We start from the raw sequence: 12,457 nt of genomic DNA, 5'->3' as shown, positions 1-12,457 counted from the left end.
TGGAGCTCAGCGGGGCGGGAAGGGCAAGAATATTGTTTGGGACAAGTTGTGGAAACCTCTTTCATATGAGTGAGCATTTACTCATGCAAGTAGTCCCAGTCACTTCAGAGTCATTCTGCCAGCATTAGCAAGGAAGTCATTTATTCAGGAACCGGTTGTTGTTTCTAATTTATTCTGACAGCTCCATAGTGAGGTGTTCAAGGGACCTGGGGAGTTGGGTAGGGAGTAGTAAGGAAATTGAGCATGAGGTGAAAACAAGCCAAAACTCAGCGTAAAGCAAACAAAAAATATCCACAAACAAACCAGCAGAGAAAGGCATGTTCAGTTCCCCTAGCACTACACAGAAAATAGGTTTTAAACAGTGACAAGAAACATGAAAAACAAGGGGAAAGTCCAACGCACTAGCAAAAAGCAAACCTTGCTCATAATGATGAAAGAATTAAGACTAGTAAGTTAAATACTTCACCTTCCAAAAGGTGCATGGTGCCAAAGCAATATCAGAAAATGAAAGGGGGCGGGGGGAAGTAAGGTGGATGACACGGTGCAGCTACCTGATAGAACATGTTGTGCAAAGAGAAGAGAGCAATCCAAGGAGTTCATTTTAAAGGAATCACTTCTTGAATGGGGGTGAATGCTGTAAAATCAAGGCTCCATCCTTTATTATTCATGTGAGTAATTCTCACCTGAGCTGTCCTGGTGCCTTGGTGGAACAAGAACATGGGCTTATTCACAGAATAAGGGTTGCAGGCAAATGATCACTGATTTGCATAGAGTATATGTTTTACAGGTGGTGTAGAGGTAGCCAAAGTTGTTAGGGTGGCCAGATGTCCTGATTTTATAGGGACAGTCCTGATTTTTGGGTCTTTTCCTTATATAGGCTCCTATTACCCCCCACCCCCTATCCCGATTTTTCACATTTGCTGTCTGGTCATCCTAAGTTACCTGCTTATCAGAAAGCAAAGCTGAACTTGTCCCAAAGAGTTAATTGGTGTGTATTATACTGAGCAATTCTCTTTAAACAGCAGCAGATGGTGCAAGAGCAAGTTTGAAAGTAGCCACCATACTTCTTACTGGCTGGGCTGATTTCATCACAGACATGGAGGATTGTGAAAGAAGATTGTTAGAACTACGGGTGCAGCTGGGTAATAGTGGTACCATTTGCACTGTGATTACAGGATCAACAGATTAAAAACAAATACACACAGCACTTTATGGAAGTGATGGACAAACAGTAATGGCTCATCTATGTTAGGGGGAAAGAGTCCCTTAAGTTTGAGATGTATCTCATTGAAATGTCTTGTTCTTCCTTGATTACAATGGGGACTTGTGCTTAAAGACTAATGGTATGTCTGAGCCTTTTTAACACATACACTGCAAAGAAAAAGAGTCAAGGACATATTCTCTCTCAAAGTATTTTTTGGATCAGAGGCGATTACCAGACTTTTCATGTTGGGGCCTGTCTTAGCTCAGCACCTCCAGCCCTCAATCTGAACATTTCCCCTAGCTGCTTTGTACATGAATCAGTGGGATTTTTTTCTTTTTTTTCCCAGGAGCTATTTGTGATTCCTACTGCGTGCAGTGCTTACTGGTTCTACAAATCCGAGATCAGACTTGAATCCCAGTCTCCTGCATTTCCATAGGAACAGGTAAGAATCCTGTGAGTCTATATTTTATTTTTACACTTAAGGTTTTAGCACACTTCACAGTTTTCTTCTTTACTAGTTTTTGTTGCAAATGCACCCCTCTTGGTCTTGTTGTTAAGGTGCTGGGCTAAAATGCAGGCGATCTAGGTTCTGTTCTTTGCTCCATGTGTGATCCTGGGTAAATCACATCATCTCTCTGTGCCTCAGTTCCCCCTCTGTACTTCCTACCTCACAAGGATATTGTGAGGATAAACCTATCAATCTGTGTGGGGCCCTTATATATGAAGGTCCTGGGAACTTTGAAAGAACCTAGAGAGAAACCCCTAATGCTACTTTCTTGCAAAGTGAATGAATTCATTCCATAGCTGATATCAGTGCTTGACCTTGGCCAAGTTGCAGACAGTATTCTTTTTTTTTTTTTTTTTTTTGAGAAATGCTTAAGGTCTGCCTTGCCTTCAGGTCTTGCCTTCCTTCTAGTGGAGGTATTTGTCAAAAGGAATGGAGGGAATATTTCGAAACTACAGAGCATTTGCTGTGTTATGGGAGTGGAGAAGTAAGAAAAAAATCTCTCCTGTGGATGTTCTTTATGATGAGAGTAACAGTGCTTGGTACTTCTCTTTGCCTTACCTGAGAATTCCCATGGGAGCACACAAGGTCGTCATGACAGCGAAATTTTAAACAAACATAAATTAAAAAAAAAAACCTTCTGATTATAATATCCGAGCCCTCCAAAGCTCAGCCACTTGTATGTATGGCTTTGGTACCTTATTTGCATAGTATTTGTATTCGTTGGTATTTGCATCTGTGGGAAAATACATATAGTAGGAAGCTGAAATTATAGCCGTTTTACAGGAGCATGTAGGAGCTCAAACTCGGATCAGAGCTGCACTGTGTGGAAGGGAGAGTCCCTGCCCTAATGAATTTTCAATCTAAATAGTCAAGACATAAACTCAGAGAGGTGACGTGACCAGCCTAAGGTCACAGAGTAGGTCAGTAGCAAAACTGAGATTAGAACCCAGGTCTTCCAAATGCTAATACACAGTCTTAGTCACTAAGCCAAACTGCCTTTATAGGCTAATCTTTAAGCACATGGAACAAGGCATGAGGATGTTAGTAAGGCTTTTGATAGTCCCATGTGACATTCTCATAAACAAACTAGGGAAATGCAATCTAGATGAAATTATTATAAGGTGGGTGCACAACTGGTTGAAAGACCGTACTCAAAGAATAATTTTCAATGGTTCTCTGTCAAACTGGGAGGACACATCTAGTGGGGGCCTGCAGGGGTTAGTCTTGGGTCTATATTAGTCAATATTTTCATTAATGGCTTGAATGGAGAGTATGCTTATAATATTATGGATGACACAAAACTGGGCGGGGTTGCCAGCACTTTGAAGGACAAAAATTAGACTTCAAAACAACCTTGACAAATTAGAGAATTGGTCTGAAGATGAAATTCAATAAGGATAAATGCAAAGCACTACACGCACTTGCACCAGGAAATTGTCCCCTACACTCTCCAAAAACATCCCGGATTGTCTGTGCACCGCTATATTGCTCTCCCAGCAGATTTCAGGTGATTAAAGTCTCCCATGAGAACCATGGCCTGCGATCTAGCAACTTCTGTTAGTTGCCGGAAGAAAGCCTCGTCCATCTCATCCCCCTGGTCTGGTGGGCTATAGCAGACTCCCACCACAACATCACCCTTGTTGCTCACACTTCTAAACTTAATCCAGAGATTCTCAGGTTTTTCTGCAGTTTCATACCGGAGCTCTGAGCAGTCATACTGCTCTCTTACATACAATGCAACTTCCCCACCTTTGAGAACCACTGGGTTAGACAAGTACCTGTCTGGGATGGTCTAGATATACTTGGTCCTGCCTTATCACAAGGGTATGGACTTGATGACTTCTCCAGGTCCCTTCCAGCCCTACATTTCTATGATTCTGGGAGAGCTGAGTTCTCTTACTGTCTTGGCCACTAACCTACTGCATGACGTTGGGGGTTGTTGCGGGAGTCTTACATTCCCCATTTGTGTTGCCTCACATTTCGAGTGTCCACCTAGATACTCAGCTGTCTCTAATGGGGGCACCGACAATGCGAGACAATCCAAATTAGTGGGCACTTTTGGAAATGTTGGCCTTCATCCACTTTGCCTCCATTTGTAAAATGGGAATAATAAAATGCCTCTTCACAGGGGTGTGTTAGTCAGTAGGCCCAGATCTTCACGAGGAGCCTGAATAACATCAAGAATCTGGGCTTTCATGTTTGTAAAACACATTGAAAGACTCGGAGGAGCAGTGCTCCAGGAATAGAAAGTATATTTTTGGTTCTCACAGTAGGACGCTGGGATGATAAAACTTCCACACAACAGGCACCAGATCATTGGTGCCCACTTTGTGCCACTCTGGCAGTGCAAAGCACCCACCTCGGGAGATTCTGGCTAGTTGTATGTCCAGTGTAGATGTACCCTCAGAGAGAGCCTGGAATCTGGGCCCATACAGTCAGTCATGGCTAAAACAATCCACTTCTTTCAGTCAGTGGCATGCTTTCTACAAGAGACCTCTCACCACCACAGAGGGGCTTCTCACACACAGACAAACAATTTCCCTTCAAATATCGAACCACTGTTTCCATGGGAGATGTTGGCTGCAGTTTACAAATATAGCGCCTGATTCTGCCACCTTCACATTGAGTAGTACCAAACTTTGAGAGCCGTTTCCCTGAAAACTGCTCATGTAGTGACCTACTATGCCACTCTTACGCGCACTGAGTTGTAGAACCTGCCTCTCAGAGCTTGCTAAAATGACATGGGGCCTTATCATGTGTTCCTGGGAGTTTGGTATGTGCAGTGATGGCAGATTTGGACCCCTGGAGAAAAACTGATGGATTTGATTTAACCTGCTAAGAGAAAACAGCTAGTGCATATGCCTTTCCAATGAAACCTATTGCACTACATTATTTTTGTTGTGTATATTCCCACTGTACGGTAATAAATCCAAATCCTGTTATGTTGCCTTCTATTGTTTAAAAAAGAAAAGTACCACTTTAAAATATATGCTTCTACAATTCAGAAAGCAAAAGCAGTCATTAGATGTCAGTACTGTAAAAGGAAGCTGTAGTAATTCATAGTGAGCTAACTCCTGACACGACAGAGAGTAATAATACCAGAATTTGGCCCCTATACGATGATGCACCATTTGGGAAATTTGTAAAATGAGGAAACAGCACATGTTTTCAGACTTGGATTTTAATGACTTCATTCTTACCACACAGTAACTGGTAAAGTTACAACATTTCTGATTGTCATGAGTTTTTCCTCTTAAAAATCCAGAACTTGTTCTTAAATTGTGGCTAAATTTTCATCATGTGTTGCTATAACGTGTATGGTGTATCTTCCCCATTGTAAAGTCCTCTATGGCTATCTCATCTCATTGCAGGGCCCAATTTTCTACTGTTTTCCACTGGTATATTTCCATTGAGCTACAGAAGTGTAAAACTGGTGTGAGGGAGTGGAGATTTAGGCCCAGTGCATTTTGCTAGATATTACCCTGGAGTTATTTCTCTGTAATTAAGGATAAAAATATTCAAAGGCACTGAAGTGACTCGGACGCTTTAGGCCTACACTATGGGCCTATAGTGGCAGAGTTATGGTGTCCTAGCTATGCTGGCATAACCCTGTAGTGTAGACACAGCCTACAGTAATGGAAGGGGTTTTTCCATCACTGTAGAAACACCACCTCTCTGAGTGACAGTAGCTAGGTTGACAGAAACATTCTTCCAGTGACATAGATGCACCTACAATTGGGGATAGGTCGTCATAGCTATAGTGCTCAGGGATGTGGATTTTTCACGCCCCTGAGTGCAATAGTTATGTCAACCTAAGTTCTAAGTGTAGACCAGCCCTTAATGCTGTTTTCAAAAATTGACTTACAGTGGGGCTTAGGCGCCTAGGTCACTCAGATGGTTTGGAAAATTGTATTTGTTTATGCATATTTTTCAAAATAAATTCTTTGTGGCAGATAGCGTCCTGATTTTAAGAGAACTGCAGCCCTGTAATTCACACTCTTATCAGCCTCTATCACTATGATTGTAATCTCTAATGCTTTTTTAAATGCCATCAAGGTGCTCTGTATTGATCCGATACATTCAATAATTAAGTGTCTGATCCTGTGAGATGCTGAACACTCCCTGCGAGGGGCGGAGCAGGCTCAAATCTCAGAGGAGGAAAGATAGGAAGCATGGTTTTGGACACTTAGTTCAAAGAAATGCTGGGATATCAGGGAGAGATTTGAGTCTGCTCAGAGTGACAGAAGTCAGGAATGGTGACTTAGATTTGAAAGCTATTATCACAGTAATGGTAACAGAGACCAAAGGAGTGGATAAGTTTACTGATGATGGGTGTAGCAAGAAAAGAGAAGGGACCAAGGGAAAACCTTTGGATAACAGCAGAGAAGTGGCCCACTGAGGTAAGAGGCAAACAAGGAGAGGACAATTACAGAAGTGCCTATTAATTTCTGTCTTGTCCTGCTTTATTTATTTCTGTCATTGTATTATTTATCTGTATAAAGGATTTTAGCATAAAATTTGTATTACAGACTGTGATGGACGTTCGGTTCTAAGACCCTACATGAAGATACAGAGATATTCTACTGACCCATGAAGATGAAGAGACCAGCAGGGTCTCATCAGCTTCAGTCCAGTGTTTGCATGTCTCTCTCGAGTCATGGGGGGAAACAGAAACTCTTGCATGGAAAAACATTAGAAACAGCAAGCTCAGCGATAAACTCAGGCTAAGATTTGTATCTTATTTGTAAGAATAAAGGGAGAACCCAGGTAAAGGGATGAGTTTTGGACACTAACCTAGTATGTGTGTCGAGCAGGTGGGAACTCAGCCTGCTCACACAGACCCTATACAAAATAAAGTTCCATTGTATTCTGCGATCATATATTTCCTCTAATGAATGTATTGAAAGACTTAGATGTTGATTAAAGTAAATGATTAAGTACTAGACAAAGTCAGCTAGAGTGATGACCTTCATCATGCAGTTCTTCAAATGCACATCAACCTCGGTTTGCAATTTACTCCCTGCACTGGCACCCAGAGTAAGCTTCCTTATAAGGGCATGGCTACATTTGCAGATGTAGAGCGCTGTGAGTTAAACCAGCCTTCAGAGAGCACAGTAGGGAAAGCGCTGCAGTCTGTCCACATGGCCGGCTGACAGCGAACTGGCATGGCCACATTTGCAGCACTTGCAGTGGCATTGGGAGTGGTGCATTATGGGCAGCTATCCCAGCATGCAAGTGACTGCAACGTCCTTTTCAAATGGGGGGAGGGTGGAGTGTGACAGGGAGTGTGTTGTGTGTATGTGGGGGGAGAGAGAGTGGGTTTTTGGGGGACAGAGAGCATGTCAGCATCCTGTCCTGTAAGTTCAGACAGCAGCAGACCTTCCCCTTCCCCCCGCCTCGCTCCCTCACACACAGCATTCCTGGTTGTCAGAAATGGAGCTTTCAAAGGGTATATCTGCATTCCTACAGTGATTCAAAACAATGACAAAAGTGGCTACTTGATTTAAGGGGATTATGGGATGTTTCCGGAGGCTGATCAGAGCGCAGTAATGCAACACCTCCCAATGCTCCAGCGGGGCGCAGCAAACGTTATTCCACCTGCCGAGGTGGAGTACCAGGAGCGCTCTAGCTGTGGAGTCAGAGCGCTTTACGTGCCTTGCCAGTGTGGACAGGTAGTGAGCTAGGGCACCCGGGGCTCCTGTATTGCGCTGTAACTCACAAGTGATTTCAGAGAGCTGGAGAGGAAAGTAACAGACTTGATAGTCAGGATTTTGAGTCTTCTTCTACTTTCACAGTCCATGTTTCACAGTCCATTTTCTCTTTCTCACACTGTCTCTCTGGCGACTGTATCCCTGCTAAAACGTTATCACAACACACACACACAGATTCACCCACACACGCCTGTCACACTTTCTCTGCCCAGATGGATGTAACAAAATGAAGTTGGGAGCCCTTGAACGCTCAGCACCTGTCTCAGATAAACGAGGATGAAAGAACAACATTTTTGTGAGAGGGTTCACAAAAAGCATTTCAGGTGATTGGTAACAAGGTGAAAGCTCTTAGCTGGTGACTCAGCTCTGTGTTTCACTTGAGGTCATTAAGGATGACATGGCTTAAAAGAGTAGGGTGTTACATAATCGATTTGTAGTAGGTAATTGCCACTAGGTATTCTTCACTTCCTGTAGTAAGGATGTGCAGTGTTGATGTCTGATATCAGATAGTTGCCACATTTCACTCCAGAGGTGGCTGCATTTCAGTGGTGAATGAAGTGCTTCTTGCATCCAGGCTGCATTTCAGTTTGTCTGCATAGTTATTTAGAATCCTTCCCGGTGAAATGTGCTATACAGAGTATGCATACAAGGAATTACCATTGTCACTGTGTCACTCATATAATAAGGCTACGGTAATAGAAGGTGCAGGCTGGCTTTGTGGACATCTGTATTCAGTTCTTGGCTCTGTCATAAATGTCTTGTGAGACCTTGGGCAAGTAATATAATCTCTCTGTGTCTCAGTTCCCTGTCTGTAATTTGGGGACAATAATACTTCTAATCTCCCACCCTCTGTCTGCCTTGTCCCACAGAGCTTCTAGTCTAAATAGACAGTGATTGTCTTTTAGTGTATTTTTGTACAGGGCCTTGTACAATGGGGCCCCAATCATGGTGCTGTAATTATAATAACAGTGACAAAGACTCCCATATGTTCCTTGCAGGAGAAGCCTTATGCCTTAGTTTAGCTGGTAAATGGGAGGCCAAGGACATTACATTTTTAAGGGGCACCACTGGAATATTATTGGGACAACATTGGTTACTGTCATAAACATACAGCTAAGAGTAGCATAAAATCCCTCTTTACCTGTAAAGGACTAAGAAGCTCAGATAACCTGGTTGGCACCTGACCAGAAGGACCAATGGGGGAAGAAGATAATTTCAAATCTGGGCGGGGGGGGGGAGGGAGGGGCGTGAAAGGCTTTGTTTTGTGCTGTGTGGGTGTTCTCTCCAGAGACAAAGGGAGAGACCAAGCAAGTAATCCAGCTCCCACTGAAATGATGCATCTAATATCACAGAAATAGTAAGTAATAGCAAGGAAATGCATTAGAGTATCTTTTGTTTTAGCTTGTGAATTTTCCCTGTGCTAAGAGGAAGGTTTATTCCTGTGTTTTTTTTTGTTTTTTTTTTTAACTTTAAAGTTTTGCCCAGAGGGGAAATCCTCTGTTTTGAATCTTTTGTTACCCTGTAAAGTTATCTTCCATCCTGATTTTACAGAGATGATTCTTTTATCTTTAAATAAATTCTTCTTTTAAGAACCTGATTGATTTTTCATTGTTCTTAAGATCCAAGGGTTTGGGTCTGTGTTCACCTGTACCAATTGGTGAGGATATTATTCTCAAGCCTTCCCCAGGAAAGGGGGTGTAGGGCTTGGGGGAATATTTGGGGGGAATAGGAATCCAAGTGGTCCTTTCCCTGATTCTTTGTCTAAATCACTTGGTGGTGGCAGCATACTGTTCAAGGACAAGGTGAAATTTGTGCCTTGGAAAAGTTTTTAACCTAAGTTGGTAAAAATAAGCTTAGGGAGTCTTTCATGCAGGTCCCCACATCTGTACCCCAGAGTTTAGACTGGGGAAGGAACCCTGACAGTTACTCATCAATAGGTTAGTCCCAAGCTACTCTATTTTCGCTGCAGAACTTCTGTCCTTTCTCGAGGAAGGGGTATCTGCATTGCTTCAGTTGTTTACAGCAAGTACCTTTAGGTCTCAGATATGTCTCTGTCTCTGAATTCTTTATGCTGGTGACCATAGAACTGCTCCTGAAATACAGTCGCAGCTGTTTCAAAGGGTTCTTGGGTACATTTAGGAATTGGAAGATCTAACTACACAGAAAAAGAGCCAACTTTTCTGGAAAAAAGAAATACCACAGGTAGGGAACTAAGATGTTTGTTGGGCTGGGTGGCTCAGTGAAAGCAGGGAACATCTGAGAGGTGCATGTACCAGAACCTGTCTGATCCAGCCTTGCTTACCTCTAGTTGAGTGTCGAAAAGCTCTCCAGGTGACTGCAGCTTTATTTAATCTATTTCTGATTCAGAGGGTGGAGCTGCCAATTTCTTATTTTGTTCAGTTTCAGCAGTGGTAGTGCCAAGCACACCTGCTGAGACACATGGATCTTCTGAGAAACGTGATCACCCACATTTGAAATAACTATAGATGTCAAATTTTACTGTGGTGATAGTCTTGAAAAGAACAACAACAACAAAAAAGCTGCTTCCGCAGAGAGAGTGGCACAAACTTCTGACTGTAGTCAATGGCCAATTGGTGGAGAGAAGCTGCAACTGAGTGCACCTTCGCCGCCATTGATTTAAATGGGGCACCACATGGATGCAGGAATCTTCCAGCATGGATCTGAGTGCAGGATTGGCTGGGTCTGATGTCAGCAGATGAGTTTTCCTTCTAAGATGCAGCAGCAGCAGCACTAAAATGGCAGTACACATTCCATCCAGGATGTGTGAAACTGGGACCAAAGATTCTGATGCATGTAGGAGATGCTGAGCCCACAGCGGGGGTCTCTGGCTGGGTCTACACTACAAACGTAGGTTGACTGAAGCTGCGTTAAGTCTGTGTAATAATGTATGTGTCTACCGAGTCCCTTCCACCGACCTAAGTCGCCTGTAAAGTTGACTCTGTACTCCACCTCCGTGAGAGGCGTAGCACTTGATTCGACACCCACAGCTCGACATGAGGATAGTGTAGACACTGCGTTGTGTAATTTGAATGAATTGGCCTCCAGGAGGTGTCCCACAGTGCTCCACTCTGACCACTCCTGAGAGCACTTTCAACTCCACTGCACAGCAGCCAGGTACACAGGAAATAGCCCCGGGAACTTAGAATTTTCATTTCCTGTTTGATTAACATGGAGAGCTTGGCAGCACAGCTGATCATGGAGACTCAAGGCTGCAAACACACTCCAGCATGGAGTACACAGGAAGTGGTGGATCTTATTGCTGTGTGGGGAGAAGAGTCTGTGCAGGCAGAGCTCCGATCCAGCAGAAGAAATGCTGACATCTATGCCAAAATCACATGGGGCCTGGGGGAGAAGGGCTACACCAGGGATACGCAGCAGTGCCATGTGAAAATAAAGGAGCTTTGGCAAGCGTACCAGAAGACAAGGGAGGCGAACAGTCGTTCTGGTTCTGCCCCGCAGACATGACGCTTTTACAAGGAGCTGCATGAGAGTCTCGGCAGCGACCCCACCACTTCCCCAAAACACTCTGTGGATACCTCCCAGGCGTCCTGGGCCACCTTGGGCAACAAAGAGGAGGATGTTGTTGACAAGAAAGAGGAGGTGGAGGAGGAGAATGGGAGGCAGGCAAGCGGAGGATCCATTCTCCCCAGCAGCCAAGAACTATTTTTAACCCTGGAGCCCATCCCTTCACAGGACCCAGGTGGCGGCCAAGCATTTGCCCTAGTAAGAAGATTGTCATTTGGCCCAGTATTTGGTTTTGCCATGAGGGCAGGGGACATGGCCAAGCATGGTGCTGAGGAAGGCACCTTTCCAATCAGACTGTAGGGGTTACATGCTATTATTTTTTTATGTTTAATCTGAACAAAAAAGGAGGTGTAGTAAGGATCTGCTTCCCAATGAGGGTGCTCTCAGAAAAAGACTGTTTATGTGTCTGGGGATGGCCTGGGAATCTTGACCCTGGAGATCTCTACAAAGCTTTCATGGAGGTACTCTGCAATCCTTTGCAGAAGGTTTCTGGGAAGGGCTGCCTTATTTCTTCCACCACGGTAGGACACTTTCTCACGCCACTCCGGTATTAACTCTGCTGGCATTCTATGCTGCAATGCTGTGTGCTGCAAAGAACTAAGTCTGTACCCAGACGCTTGCAGCAGTTGCTCCCATGCTGTCGCTGTTACCCTCAGGAGACTGATATCGCATAGGGTCACATGGGGGAAGTTTTCAGTGCAAGCCCTTGAACCACAAACAATAGAACAAGTAATCTGCCCCCCTTTGGTGAAATCTGGGTCACACAGCCAAGCTTTCCCTAATGTATCATAGCTGTGGTTGTAAAGGATCACTGGGTATTGCAAGCGGCATTGAAAAAAGTGGGGGCACAGCTTCCTGTGTGTCTCCCTCCTCCCCAACCCAGTGCCACTTTTGTAAAAAAACAAACCATTTGGGGAGCTGTACACTGGTGCCTGTCCTCAAGCCCCATCCAGGTTGCTAGGGGGAAGGGGGCATTTCTCAAGTTCCCAATTGTGCTCCCAATGATGTCATTACAAAAGTAGCAGCACAAGATCTGTTGCACATGCCTCATGGCCATACTTACTATGACTGGAGCAGCAAACCGACTCTTGCAAGAGCCAGCGGTTATGATTACATTGTGGCTTGCAGTGAAGTGTATTAAGGGGTGTATTTTTAATAAAAAATAATCAACCCTGCATCAGAAACAATGTAGGCACTGTCAATGGATCCCTTGTGCTTTGCATTCCTTGCAGCTGAAACCTAGTCCATTGTGTATGGTCTAATGTGGGAGCAGGTGGCCATGCCCCACCACACCTGTGAGAGATGTCCGAATTGGAGGGAGGAGTTTAAAAGGGAGAAACCCAGTTCAGCCGGGGGCAGGCCAATGAAGAGTGCAGGTCTCCAGTCCTCAGCTCCTGGAGCAAGGGCTGGCTAAAGGCAAGAACTCCTCAGATGACTGGTGAGCCCCCGCCCTCAGACGGACTGTTACAGATACCCTTGTGACAGGAC

The 12,457-nt window shown here is 44.3% G+C and overlaps 1 long non-coding RNA gene across 2 annotated transcripts; it reads left to right on the top strand.

Moving 5' to 3' along the window:
* The first annotated feature begins 531 nt into the window (after positions 1-531).
* Positions 532-9,132, top strand: LOC135984093 (uncharacterized). 2 transcript variants are annotated; one of them, XR_010602001.1, is made up of 3 exons: positions 532-668; positions 1,551-1,646; positions 6,242-9,132. It is a non-coding gene; the product is annotated as an uncharacterized LOC135984093 (long non-coding RNA). The 2 variants fall into 2 exon arrangements; XR_010602000.1 differs by lacking the exon at positions 532-668 and adding an exon at positions 1,163-1,343.
* Positions 9,133-12,457: the final 3,325 nt, after the last annotated feature.

Source organism: Chrysemys picta, chromosome 5 (genome assembly GCF_011386835.1).
Source record: "Chrysemys picta bellii isolate R12L10 chromosome 5, ASM1138683v2, whole genome shotgun sequence".
NCBI lineage: Eukaryota > Metazoa > Chordata > Testudines > Emydidae > Chrysemys > Chrysemys picta.
This window is presented reverse-complemented; position numbering and strand designations above follow the sequence as displayed.